Source organism: Pseudorca crassidens, unplaced genomic scaffold, assembly GCF_039906515.1.
Source record: "Pseudorca crassidens isolate mPseCra1 unplaced genomic scaffold, mPseCra1.hap1 Scaffold_48, whole genome shotgun sequence".
NCBI classification, from domain to species: Eukaryota; Metazoa; Chordata; class Mammalia; order Artiodactyla; family Delphinidae; genus Pseudorca; species Pseudorca crassidens.
Genome location: NW_027136300.1, coordinates 3,936,769 through 3,951,833, shown reverse-complemented (window position 1 = coordinate 3,951,833; position 15,065 = coordinate 3,936,769).

The window sequence follows — 15,065 nt, the reverse complement described above, 5'->3', positions numbered from 1 at the left end:
TCCTTGCTCAACGAAATGGACTCAACACCCCATATTAAACGCCTAAGAATGTACCTGACTAGTAAGTATCTTAAAACCTATGGATTGCTATGTCTCCAAAAGAGAATCAAGCGTGTGTACAGGGGCATAAACACAGCAGTGATAGGATTGGAGAGGTTCGGCGAGCAAATGAAGACGCTTTGAAGTCATATTGCATGGTACCCATTACAAGGGTCTCAACTCTCCAGGTTTAAGGTATTCTTCCTTCAGCTAAAACATGCATGTGGAACCCAGAGTATGATCAACCGTGTGAACGGGAGACGTGTTCAAATATGTCTCAGTTTTCCTCCCCTGGTACTCGGGTGCAACATTCCAGACGCTTTACTAACACTCTCCCCACTTGAAGAGTCAGAGCCTTTAACATCCTGTTTGGCCCAGTTTGCAATTTCTGCGGAAGATGAACAGGAATAGGGAGAACCAATGAGAGACTAGCTGGAGGTGTCTGGACGGGCAAATTTAACCCTCATTTCCCACCAGGAAGAGGAAATAACCAAAGGCTCTGCGTGCCGTGCCGGAACCAGATTTGGGCCTGAAGCCATCCTGCGGTGTTGCGGCCAGCTCAAAAGAAAGCGAGTTGAAGAAAGGAGCTCAGGGGCACTGTAATTCACAAACCTGCAGAGTTATAAATGACAGCTATCGTCCAAAAATATACTGAAGTAAGGCTGCCAAGAGGACTTGAAAGCGGGGCAGAATTGCAGGAAACCGATTTCAGGAGGTAGACTGGAATTGCATTGAAAGCATAGGAAAAGAGGCAGAACGTCCACAATGATGCACTTGGCCAAAAAGGGCATATGCGTTTTTTCCTGAATATATTCAGGAAAAAACGCATACGCCCTTTTTGGCCTACCAAGCAAGCTTGCAAAGGAAATCTGCACTACAATGAAGTCTCACTTCCCCCCGGTCAAAAGGGCCATCTGAAGAAAGTGTAAAATCCAGAAAGGCAGGACAGGCCATGGAGAACTGGGAGCCTTGTTATGCTGATGGGCGGGATGTAAATTGCCAACAGACACTCGGGAGAAGTGTATGGTGTTTCCTGAAACATCTAAAAAGCAAAACAACAGAGCCTAGGGCACTTCCACTTATGGTCCTATAGCTTAGGGAAATTAAAATCAAAAAGACACAGCCACCCCAAAGTTTGGGACGCCTCTGTTTACAAGAACCTCGTTTACAGTACAAGTTCAACATCGCAGAAAGTGAAAAATGGATAAAGAAGTTGTGGTATTTACTTACAAAGCAATATCACTCAGCAATGAAATCTATGTCATCAGGCCCTTAGCAGCACAATGAGTGGATTCAGGTATGATGATTCTAACTGAAATAAGTCACACAGAAAAAGAAACATCATAAGATATCACTAATACACGGAATGTAAACTTGGCTACACAGGAACTGAATTACAGAACAGAACAGCGTCTCAAATTTAGAAAACCAACTTATGCTTGCTTAAGGGGAAAGGTGAGTTGGGGTGCTGCATAAAACCAGAGATTGAAATGAGCACAGATAAATTTCCTTAAGCCAAATATGGAATAGACAAGAGCTACTCCTTGCTCAACGAAATGGACTCAACACCGCATATTAAATGCCTAAGAATGTACGTGACTAGTAAGTATCTTAAAACCTATGGATTGCTATGTCTCCGAAAGAGAATCAAGCATGTGTACAGGGGCATAAACGCAGCAGTGATAGGATTGGAGAGGTTCGGTGAGCAAATGAAGACCCTTTGAAATCATATTGCATGGTACCCTTTCCATGGGTTTCAACTACCCAGGTTTAAGGTATTCTTCCTTCAGCTAAAACATGCATGTGGAACCTAGAGTATGATCAACCATGTGATCGGGAGACGTGTTCAAATATGTCTCAGTTTTCAGACCCTGGTACTCGGGTGCAACATTCCAGACGCTTTACTAACACTCTCCCGACTTGGAGAGTCAGCGCCTTTAACCTCCTGTTTGGCCCAGTTTGCAATTTCTGCGGAAGATGAACAGGAATAGGGAGAACCAATGAGAGACTAGCTGGAGGTGTCTGGACGGGCAAATTTAACTCTCATTTCCCACCAGGAAGAGGAAATAACCAAAGGCTCAGCGTGCCGTGCCGGAACCAGATTAGGGCCTGAAGCCATCCTGCGGTGTTGCGGCCAGCTCAAAAGAATGCGAGTTGAAGAAAGGAGCTCAGGGGCACTGTAATTCACAAACCTGCAGAGTTATAAATGACAGCTATCGTCCAAAAATATACTGAAGTAAGGCTGCCAAGAGGACTTGAAAGCGGGGCAGAATTGCAGGAAACCGATTTCAGGAGGTAGACTGGAATTGCATTGAAAGCATAGGAAAAGAGGCAGAACGTCCACAATGATGCACTTGGCCAAAAAGGGCGTATGCGTTTTTTCCTGAATATATTCAGGTAAAAACGCATACGCCCTTTTTGGCCAACCAAGCAAGCTTGCAAAGGAAATCTGCACTACAATGAAGTCTCACTTCCCCCCGGTCAAAAGGGCCATCTGAAGAAAGTGTAAAATCCAGAAAGGCAGGACAGGCCATGGAGAACTGGGAGCCTTGTTATGCTGATGGGTGGGATGTAAATTACCAACAGACACTCGGGAGAAGTGTATGGTGTTTCCTGAAACATCTAAAAAGCAAAGCAACAGAGCCTAGGGCACTTCCACTTATGGTCCTATAGCTTAGGGAAATTAAAATAAAAAAGACACAGCCACCCGAAAGTTTGGGACGCCTCTGTTTACAAGAACCTCGTTTACAGTACAAGTTCAACATCGCAGAAAGTGAAAAATGGATAAAGAAGTTGTGGTATTTACTTACAAAGCAATATCACTCAGCAATGAAATCTATGTGATCAGGCCCTTAGCAGCACAATGAGTGGATTCAGGTATGATGATTCTAACTGAAATAAGTCACACAGAAAAAGAAACATCATAAGATATCACTAATACACGGAATGTAAACTTGGCTACACAGGAACTGAATTACAGAACAGAACAGCGTCTCAAATTTAGAAAACCAACTTATGCTTGCTTAAGGGGAAAGGTGAGTTGGGGTGCTGCATAAAACCAGAGATTGAAATGAGCACAGATAAAGTTCCTTAAGCCAAATATGGAATAGACAAGAGCTACTCCTTGCTCAACGAAATGGACTCAACACCGCATATTAAACGCCTAAGAATGTACCTGACTAGTAAGTATCTTAAAACCTATGGATTGCTATGTCTCCGAAAGAGAATCAAGCATGTATACAGGGGCATAAACGCAGCAGTGATAGGATTGGAGAGGTTCGGTGAGCAAATGAAGACCCTTTGAAGTCATATTGCATGGTACCCATTCCACTGTCTTCAACTAACCAGGTTTAAGGTATTCTTCCTTCAGCTAAAACATGCATGTGGAACCTAGAGTATGATCAACCATGTGATCGGGAGACGTGTTCAAATATGTCTCAGTTTTCCTCCCCTGGTACTCGGGTGCAACATTCCAGACGCTTTACTAACACCCTCCCGACTTGGAGAGTCAGTCCCTTTAACCTCCTGTTTGGCCCAGTTTGCAATTTCTGCGGAAGATGAACAGGAATAGCGAGAACCAATGAGAGACTAGCTGGAGGTGTCTGGACGGGCAAATTTAACTCTCATTTCCCTCCAGGAAGAGGAATTAACCAAAGGATCAGCGTGCCGTGCCGGAACCAGATTAGGGCCTGAAGCCATCCTGCGGTGTTGCGGCCAGCTCAAAAGAAAGCGAGTTGAAGAAAGGAGCTCAGGGGCACTGTAATTCACAAACCTGCAGAGTTATAAATGACAGCTATCGTCCAAAAATATACTGAAGTAAGGCTGCCAAGAGGACTTGAAAGCGGGGCAGAATTGCAGGAAACCGATTTCAGGAGGTAGACTGGAATTGCATTGAAAGCATAGGAAAAGAGGTAGATCGTCCACAATGATACACTTGGCCAAAAAGGGCGTATGCGTTTTTTCCTGAAAATATTCAGGAAAAAACGCATACGCCCTTTTTGGCCAACCAAGCAAACTTGCAAAGGAAATCTGCACTACAATGAAGTCTCACTTCCCCCCGGTCAAAAGGGCCATCTGAAAAAAGTGTAAAATCCAGAAAGGCAGGACAGGCCATGGAGAACTGGGAGCCTTGTTATGCTGATGGGCGGGATGTAAATTGCCAACAGACACTCGGGAGAAGTGTATGGTGTTTCCTGAAACATCTAAAAAGCAAAGCAACAGAGCCTAGGGCACTTCCACTTATGGTCCTATAGCTTAGGGAAATTAAAATCAAAAAGACACAGCCACCCCAAAGTTTGGGACGCCTCTGTTTACAAGAACCTCGTTTACCGTACAAGTTCAATATCACAGAAAGTGAAAAATGGATAAAGAACTTGTGGTACTTACGTACAATGCAGTATCACTCAGCAATGAAATCTATGTCATCAGGCCCGTAGCAGCATAATGAGTGGATTCAGGTACGATGATTCTAACTGAAATAAGTCACACAGAAAAAGAAACATCATAAGATATCACTAATACACGGAATGTAAACTTGGCTACACAGGAACTGAATTCCAAAACAGAACAGGGTCTCAAATTTAGAAAAGCAACTTATGCTTGCTTAAGGGGAAAGGTGAGTTGGGGTGCTGCATAAAACCAGACATTGAAATGAGCACAGATAAAGTTCCTTAAGCCAAATATGGAATAGACAAGAGCTACTCCTTGCTCAACGAAATGGACTCAACACCCCATATTAAACGCCTAAGAATGTACCTGACTAGTAAGTATCTTAAAACCTATGGATTGCTATGTCTCCAAAAGAGAATCAAGCGTGTGTACAGGGGCATAAACACAGCAGTGATAGGATTGGAGAGGTTCGGCGAGCAAATGAAGACGCTTTGAAGTCATATTGCATGGTACCCATTACAAGGGTCTCAACTCTCCAGGTTTAAGGTATTCTTCCTTCAGCTAAAACATGCATGTGGAACCCAGAGTATGATCAACCGTGTGAACGGGAGACGTGTTCAAATATGTCTCAGTTTTCCTCCCCTGGTACTCGGGTGCAACATTCCAGACGCTTTACTAACACTCTCCCCACTTGAAGAGTCAGAGCCTTTAACATCCTGTTTGGCCCAGTTTGCAATTTCTGCGGAAGATGAACAGGAATAGGGAGAACCAATGAGAGACTAGCTGGAGGTGTCTGGACGGGCAAATTTAACCCTCATTTCCCACCAGGAAGAGGAAATAACCAAAGGCTCTGCGTGCCGTGCCGGAACCAGATTTGGGCCTGAAGCCATCCTGCGGTGTTGCGGCCAGCTCAAAAGAAAGCGAGTTGAAGAAAGGAGCTCAGGGGCACTGTAATTCACAAACCTGCAGAGTTATAAATGACAGCTATCGTCCAAAAATATACTGAAGTAAGGCTGCCAAGAGGACTTGAAAGCGGGGCAGAATTGCAGGAAACCGATTTCAGGAGGTAGACTGGAATTGCATTGAAAGCATAGGAAAAGAGGCAGAACGTCCACAATGATGCACTTGGCCAAAAAGGGCATATGCGTTTTTTCCTGAATATATTCAGGAAAAAACGCATACGCCCTTTTTGGCCTACCAAGCAAGCTTGCAAAGGAAATCTGCACTACAATGAAGTCTCACTTCCCCCCGGTCAAAAGGGCCATCTGAAGAAAGTGTAAAATCCAGAAAGGCAGGACAGGCCATGGAGAACTGGGAGCCTTGTTATGCTGATGGGCGGGATGTAAATTGCCAACAGACACTCGGGAGAAGTGTATGGTGTTTCCTGAAACATCTAAAAAGCAAAACAACAGAGCCTAGGGCACTTCCACTTATGGTCCTATAGCTTAGGGAAATTAAAATCAAAAAGACACAGCCACCCCAAAGTTTGGGACGCCTCTGTTTACAAGAACCTCGTTTACAGTACAAGTTCAACATCGCAGAAAGTGAAAAATGGATAAAGAAGTTGTGGTATTTACTTACAAAGCAATATCACTCAGCAATGAAATCTATGTCATCAGGCCCTTAGCAGCACAATGAGTGGATTCAGGTATGATGATTCTAACTGAAATAAGTCACACAGAAAAAGAAACATCATAAGATATCACTAATACACGGAATGTAAACTTGGCTACACAGGAACTGAATTACAGAACAGAACAGCGTCTCAAATTTAGAAAACCAACTTATGCTTGCTTAAGGGGAAAGGTGAGTTGGGGTGCTGCATAAAACCAGAGATTGAAATGAGCACAGATAAATTTCCTTAAGCCAAATATGGAATAGACAAGAGCTACTCCTTGCTCAACGAAATGGACTCAACACCGCATATTAAATGCCTAAGAATGTACGTGACTAGTAAGTATCTTAAAACCTATGGATTGCTATGTCTCCGAAAGAGAATCAAGCATGTGTACAGGGGCATAAACGCAGCAGTGATAGGATTGGAGAGGTTCGGTGAGCAAATGAAGACCCTTTGAAATCATATTGCATGGTACCCTTTCCATGGGTTTCAACTACCCAGGTTTAAGGTATTCTTCCTTCAGCTAAAACATGCATGTGGAACCTAGAGTATGATCAACCATGTGATCGGGAGACGTGTTCAAATATGTCTCAGTTTTCAGACCCTGGTACTCGGGTGCAACATTCCAGACGCTTTACTAACACTCTCCCGACTTGGAGAGTCAGCGCCTTTAACCTCCTGTTTGGCCCAGTTTGCAATTTCTGCGGAAGATGAACAGGAATAGGGAGAACCAATGAGAGACTAGCTGGAGGTGTCTGGACGGGCAAATTTAACTCTCATTTCCCACCAGGAAGAGGAAATAACCAAAGGCTCAGCGTGCCGTGCCGGAACCAGATTAGGGCCTGAAGCCATCCTGCGGTGTTGCGGCCAGCTCAAAAGAATGCGAGTTGAAGAAAGGAGCTCAGGGGCACTGTAATTCACAAACCTGCAGAGTTATAAATGACAGCTATCGTCCAAAAATATACTGAAGTAAGGCTGCCAAGAGGACTTGAAAGCGGGGCAGAATTGCAGGAAACCGATTTCAGGAGGTAGACTGGAATTGCATTGAAAGCATAGGAAAAGAGGCAGAACGTCCACAATGATGCACTTGGCCAAAAAGGGCGTATGCGTTTTTTCCTGAATATATTCAGGTAAAAACGCATACGCCCTTTTTGGCCAACCAAGCAAGCTTGCAAAGGAAATCTGCACTACAATGAAGTCTCACTTCCCCCCGGTCAAAAGGGCCATCTGAAGAAAGTGTAAAATCCAGAAAGGCAGGACAGGCCATGGAGAACTGGGAGCCTTGTTATGCTGATGGGCGGGATGTAAATTACCAACAGACACTCGGGAGAAGTGTATGGTGTTTCCTGAAACATCTAAAAAGCAAAGCAACAGAGCCTAGGGCACTTCCACTTATGGTCCTATAGTTTAGGGAAATTAAAATAAAAAAGACACAGCCACCCGAAAGTTTGGGACGCCTCTGTTTACAAGAACCTCGTTTACAGTACAAGTTCAACATCGCAGAAAGTGAAAAATGGATAAAGAAGTTGTGGTATTTACTTACAAAGCAATATCACTCAGCAATGAAATCTATGTGATCAGGCCCTTAGCAGCACAATGAGTGGATTCAGGTATGATGATTCTAACTGAAATAAGTCACACAGAAAAAGAAACATCATAAGATATCACTAATACACGGAATGTAAACTTGGCTACACAGGAACTGAATTACAGAACAGAACAGCGTCTCAAATTTAGAAAACCAACTTATGCTTGCTTAAGGGGAAAGGTGAGTTGGGGTGCTGCATAAAACCAGAGATTGAAATGAGCACAGATAAAGTTCCTTAAGCCAAATATGGAATAGACAAGAGCTACTCCTTGCTCAACGAAATGGACTCAACACCGCATATTAAACGCCTAAGAATGTACCTGACTAGTAAGTATCTTAAAACCTATGGATTGCTATGTCTCCGAAAGAGAATCAAGCATGTATACAGGGGCATAAACGCAGCAGTGATAGGATTGGAGAGGTTCGGTGAGCAAATGAAGACCCTTTGAAGTCATATTGCATGGTACCCATTCCACTGTCTTCAACTAACCAGGTTTAAGGTATTCTTCCTTCAGCTAAAACATGCATGTGGAACCTAGAGTATGATCAACCATGTGATCGGGAGACGTGTTCAAATATGTCTCAGTTTTCCTCCCCTGGTACTCGGGTGCAACATTCCAGACGCTTTACTAACACCCTCCCGACTTGGAGAGTCAGTCCCTTTAACCTCCTGTTTGGCCCAGTTTGCAATTTCTGCGGAAGATGAACAGGAATAGCGAGAACCAATGAGAGACTAGCTGGAGGTGTCTGGACGGGCAAATTTAACTCTCATTTCCCACCAGGAAGAGGAATTAATCAAAGGATCAGCGTGCCGTGCCGGAACCAGATTAGGGCCTGAAGCCATCCTGCGGTGTTGCGGCCAGCTCAAAAGAAAGCGAGTTGAAGAAAGGAGCTCAGGGGCACTGTAATTCACAAACCTGCAGAGTTATAAATGACAGCTATCGTCCAAAAATATACTGAAGTAAGGCTGCCAAGAGGACTTGAAAGCGGGGCAGAATTGCAGGAAACCGATTTCAGGAGGTAGACTGGAATTGCATTGAAAGCATAGGAAAAGAGGTAGATCGTCCACAATGATACACTTGGCCAAAAAGGGCGTATGCGTTTTTTCCTGAAAATATTCAGGAAAAAACGCATACGCCCTTTTTGGCCAACCAAGCAAACTTGCAAAGGAAATCTGCACTACAATGAAGTCTCACTTCCCCCCGGTCAAAAGGGCCATCTGAAAAAAGTGTAAAATCCAGAAAGGCAGGACAGGCCATGGAGAACTGGGAGCCTTGTTATGCTGATGGGCGGGATGTAAATTGCCAACAGACACTCGGGAGAAGTGTATGGTGTTTCCTGAAACATCTAAAAAACAAAGCAACAGAGCCTAGGGCACTTCCACTTATGGTCCTATAGCTTAGGGAAATTAAAATCAAAAAGACACAGCCACCCCAAAGTTTGGGACGCCTCTGTTTACAAGAACCTCGTTTACCGTACAAGTTCAATATCACAGAAAGTGAAAAATGGATAAAGAACTTGTGGTACTTACGTACAATGCAGTATCACTCAGCAATGAAATCTATGTCATCAGGCCCGTAGCAGCATAATGAGTGGATTCAGGTACGATGATTCTAACTGAAATAAGTCACACAGAAAAAGAAACATCATAAGATATCACTAATACACGGAATGTAAACTTGGCTACACAGGAACTGAATTCCAAAACAGAACAGGGTCTCAAATTTAGAAAACCAACTTATGCTTGCTTAAGGCGAAAGGTGAGTTGGGGTGCTGCATAAAACCAGAGATTGAAATGAGCACAGATAAAGTTCCTTAAGCCAAATATGGAATAGACAAGAGCTACTCCTTTCTCAAAGAAATGGACTCAACACCCCATATTAAACACCTAAGTATGTACCTGACTAGTAAGTATCTTAAATCCTATGTATTGCTATGTCTCCGAAAGAGAATCAAGCGTGTGTACAGGGGCATAAACGCAGCAGTGATAGGATTGGAGAGGTTCGGTGAGCAAATGAAGACCCTTTGAAGTCATATTGCATGGTACCCATTCCACGGGTTTCAACTACCCAGGTTTAAGGTATTCTTCCTTCAGCTAAAACATGCATGTGGAACCTAGAGTATGATCAACCATGTGATCGGGAGATGTGTTCAAATATGTCTCAGTTTTCGTACCCTGGTACTCGGGTGCAACATTCCAGACGCTTTACTAACACTCTCCCCACTTGGAGAGTCAGCGCCTTTAACCTCCTGTTTGGCCCAGTTTGCAATTTCTGCGGAAGATGAACAGGAATAGCGAGAACAAATGAGAGACTAGCTGGAGGTGTCTGGACGGGCAAATTTAACTCTCATTTCCCACCAGGAAGAGGAATTAACCAAAGGCTCAGCATGCCGTGCCGGAACCAGATTAGGGCCTGAAGCCATCCTGCAGTGTTGCGGCCAGCTCAAAAGAAAGCGAGTTGAAGAAAGGAGCTCAGGGGCACTGTAATTCACAAACCTGCAGAGTTATAAATGACAGCTATCGTCCAAAAATATACTGAAGTAAGGCTGCCAAGAGGACTTGAAATCGGGGCAGAATTGCAGGAAACCGATTTCAAGAGGTAGACTGGAATTGCATTGAAAGCATAGGAAAAGAGGTAGATCGTCCACAATGATACACTTGGCCAAAAAGGGCGTATGCGTTTTTTCCTGAATATATTCAGGAAAAAACGCATACGCCCTTTTTGGCCAACCAAGCAAACTTGCAAAGGAAATCTGCACTACAATGAAGTCTCACTTCCCCCCGGTCAAAAGGGCCATCTGAAAAAAGTGTAAAATCCAGAAAGGCAGGACAGGCCATGGAGAACTGGGAGCCTTGTTATGCTGATGGGCGGGATGTAAATTGCCAACAGACACTCGGGAGAAGTGTATGGTGTTTCCTGCAACATCTAAAGAACAAAGCAACAGAGCGTAGGGCACTTTCACTTATGGTCCTATATATTAGGGAAATTAAAATCAAAAAGACACAGCCACCCCAAAGTTTGGGACGCCTCTGTTTACAAGAACCTCGTTTACAGTACAAGTTCAACATCGCAGAAAGTGAAAAATGGATAAAGAAGTTGTGGTATTTACTTACAAAGCAATATCACTCAGCAATTAAATCTATGTCATCAGGCCCTTAGCAGCACAATGAGTGGATTCAGGTATGATGATTCTAACTGAAATAAGTCACACAGAAAAAGAAACATCATAAGATATCACTAATACACGGAATGTAAACTTGGCTACACAGGAACTGAATTACAGAACAGAACAGGGTCTCAAATTTAGAAAAGCAACTTATGCTTGCTTAAGGGGAAAGGTGAGTTGGGGTGCTGCATAAAACCAGAGATTGAAATGAGCACAGATAAAGTTCCTTAAGCCAAATATGGAATAGACAAGAGCTACTCCTTGCTCAACGAAATGGACTCAACACCGCATATTAAACGCCTAAGAATGTACCTGACTAGTAAGTATCTTAAAACCTATGGATTGCTATGTCTCCGAAAGAGAATCAAGCATGTGTACAGGGGCATAAACGCAGCAGTGATAGGATTGGAGAGGTTCGGTGAGCAAATGAAGACCCTTTGAAGTCATATTGCATGGTACCCATTCCATGGGTTTCAACTACACAGGTTTAAGGTATTCTTCCCTCACTAAAACATGCATGTGGAACCTAGAGTATGATCAACCATGTGATCGGGAGACGTGTTCAAATATGTCTCAGTTTTCCTCCCCTGGTACTCGGGTGCAATATTCCAGACGCTTTACTAACACTCTCCCGACTTGGAGAGTCAGCGCCTTTAACATCCTGTTTGGCCCAGTTTGCAATTTCTGCGGAAGATGAACAGGAATAGGGAGAACCAATGAGAGACTAGCTGGAGGTGTCTGGACGGGCAAATTTAACTCTCATTTCCCACCAGGAAGAGGAAATAACCAAAGGCTCAGCATGCCGTGCCGGAAACAGATTAGGGCCTGAAGCCATCCTGCGGTGTTGCGGCCAGCTCAAAAGAAAGCGAGTTGAAGAAAGGAGCTCAGGGGCACTGTAATTCACAAACCTGCAGAGTTATAAATGACAGCTATCGTCCAAAAATATACTGAAGTAAGGCTGCCAAGAGGACTTGAAAGCGGGGCAGAATTGCAGGAAACCGATTTCAGGAGGTAGACTGGAATTGCATTGAAAGCATAGGAAAAGAGGCAGAACGTCCACAATGATACACTTTGCCAAAAAGGGCGTATGCGTTTTTTCCTGAATATATTCAGGAAAAAACGCATACGCCCTTTTTGGCCAACCAAGCAAGCTTGCAAAGGAAATCTGCACTACAATGAAGTCTCACTTCCCCCCGGTCAAAAGGGCCATCTGAAAAAAGTGTAAAATCCAGAAAGGCAGGACAGGCCATGGAGAACTGGGAGCCTTGTTATGCTGATGGGCGGGATGTAAATTGCCAACAGACACTCGGGAGAAGTGTATGGTGTTTCCTGAAACATCTAAAAAACAAAGCAACAGAGCCTAGGGCACTTCCACTTATGGTCCTATAGCTTAGGGAAATTAAAATAAAAAAGACACAGCCACCCCAAAGTTTGGGACGCCTCTGTTTACAAGAACCTCGTTTACCGTACAAGTTCAATATCACAGAAAGTGAAAAATGGATAAAGAACTTGTGGTACTTACTTACAATGCAGTATCACTCAGCAATGAAATCTATGTCATCAGGCCCGTAGCAGCATAATGAGTGGATTCAGGTACGATGATTCTAACTGAAATAAGTCACACAGAAAAAGAAACATCATAAGATATCACTGATACACGGAATGTAATCTTGGCTACACAGGAACTGAATTCCAAAACAGAACAGGGTCTCAAATTTAGAAAACCAACTTATGCTTGCTTAAGGGGAAAGGTGAGTTGGGGTGTTGCATAAAACCAGAGATTGAAATGAGCACAGATAAAGTTCCTTAAGCCAAATATGGAATAGACAAGAGCTACTCCTTGCTCAACGAAATGGACTCAACACCCCATATTAAACGCCTAGGAATGTACCTGACTAGTAAGTATCTTAAAACCTATGGATTGCTATGTCTCCAAAAGAGAATCAAGTGTGTGTACAGGGGCATAAACGCAGCAGTGATAGGATTGGAGAGGTTCGGTGAGCAAATGAAGACCCTTTGAAGTCATATTGCATGGTACCCATTCCACGGTTCTCAACTCTCCAGGTTTAAGGTATTCTTCCTTCAGCTAAAACATGCATGTGGAACCCAGAGTAGGATCAACCGTGTGAACGGGAGATGTGTTCAAATATGTCTCAGTTTTCCTCCCCTGGTACTCGGGTGCAACATTCCAGACGCTTTACTAACACTCTCCACACTTGGAGAGTCAGCGCCTTTAACCTCCTGTTTGGCCCAGTTTGCAATTTCTGTGGAAGATGAACAGGAATAGCGAGAACCAATGAGAGACTAGCTGGAGGTGTCTGGACGGGCAAATTTAACTCTCATTTCCCACCAGGAAGAGGAATTAACCATAGGCTCAGCGTGCCGTGGCGGAACCAGATTAGGGCCTGAAGCCATCCTGCGGTGTTGCGGCCAGCTCAAAAGAAAGCGAGTTGAAAAAAGGAGCTCAGGGGCACTGTAATTCACAAACCTGCAGAGTTATAAATGACAGCTATCGTCCAAAAATATACTGAAGTAAGGCTGCCAAGAGGACTTGAAAGCGGGGCAGAATTGCAGGAAACCGATTTCAGGAGGTAGACTGGAATTGCATTGAAAGCATAGGAAAAGAGGCAGAACGTCCACAATGATGCACTTGGCCAAAAAGGGCGTATGCGTTTTTTCCTGAATATATTCAGGAAAAAACGCATACGCCCTTTTTGGCCAACCAAGCAAACTTGCAAAGGAAATCTGCACTACAATGAAGTCTCACTTCCCCCCAGTCAAATGGGCCATCTGAAGAAAGTGTAAAATCCGGAAAGGCAGGACAGGCCATGGAGAACTGGGAGCCTTGTTATGCTGATGGGCGGGATGTAAATTGCCAACAGACACTCGGGAGAAGTGTATGGTGTTTCCTGAAACATCTAAAAAGCAAAGCAACAGAGCCTAGGGCACTTCCACTTATGGTCCTATAGCTTAGGGAAATTAAAATCAAAAAGACACAGCCACCCCAAAGTTTGGGACGCCTCTGTTTACAAGAACCTCGTTTACCGTACAAGTTCAATATCACAGAAAGTGAAAAATGGATAAAGAACTTGTGGTACTTACGTACAATGCAGTATCACTCAGCAATGAAATCTATGTCATCAGGCCCGTAGCAGCATAATGAGTGGATTCAGGTACGATGATTCTAACTGAAATAAGTCACACAGAAAAAGAAACATCATAAGATATCACTAATACACGGAATGTAAACTTGGCTACACAGGAACTGAATTCCAAAACAGAACAGGGTCTCAAATTTAGAAAACCAACTTATGCTTGCTTAAGAGGAAAGGTGAGTTGCGGTGCTGCATAAAACCAGAGATTGAAATGAGCACAGATAAAGTTCCTTAAGCCAAATATGGAATAGACAAGAGCTACTCCTTGCTCAACGAAATGGACTCAACACCCCATATTAAACGCCTAAGAATGTACCTGACTAGTAAGTATCTTAAAACCTATGGATTGCTATGTCTCCAAAAGAGAATCAAGCGTGTGTACAGGGGCATAAACGCAGCAGTGATAGGATTGGAGAGGTTCGGTGAGCAAATGAAGACCCTTTGAAGTCATATTGCATGGTACCCATTACACGGGTCTCAACTCTCCAGGTTTAAGGTATTCTTCCTTCAGCTAAAACATGCATGTGGTACCCAGAGTATGATCAACCGTGTGAACGGGAGACGTGTTCAAATATGTCTCAGTTTTCCTCCCCTGGTACTCGGGTGCAACATTCCAGACGCTTTACTAACACTCTCCCCACTTGGAGAGTCAGCGCCTTTAACCTCCTGTTTGGCCCAGTTTGCAATTTCTGCGGAAGATGAACAGGAATAGGGAGAACCAATGAGAGACTAGCTGGAGGTGTCTGGACGGGCAAATTTAACTCTCATTTCCAACCAGGAAGAGGAAATAACCAAAGGCTCAGCGTGCCGTGCCGGAACCAGATTAGGGCCTGAAGCCATCCTGCGGTGTTGCGGCCAGGTCACAAGAAAGCGAGTTGAAGAAAGGAGCTCAGGGGCACTGTAATTCACAAACCTGCAGAGTTATAAATGACAGCTATCGTCCAAAAATATACTGAAGTAAGGCTGCCAAGAGGACTTGAAAGCGGGGCAGAATTGCAGGAAACCGATTTCAGGAGGTAGACTGGAATTGCATTGAAAGCATAGGAAAAGAGGCAGAACGTCCACAATGATGCACTTGGCCAAAAAGGGCGTATGCATTTTTTCCTGA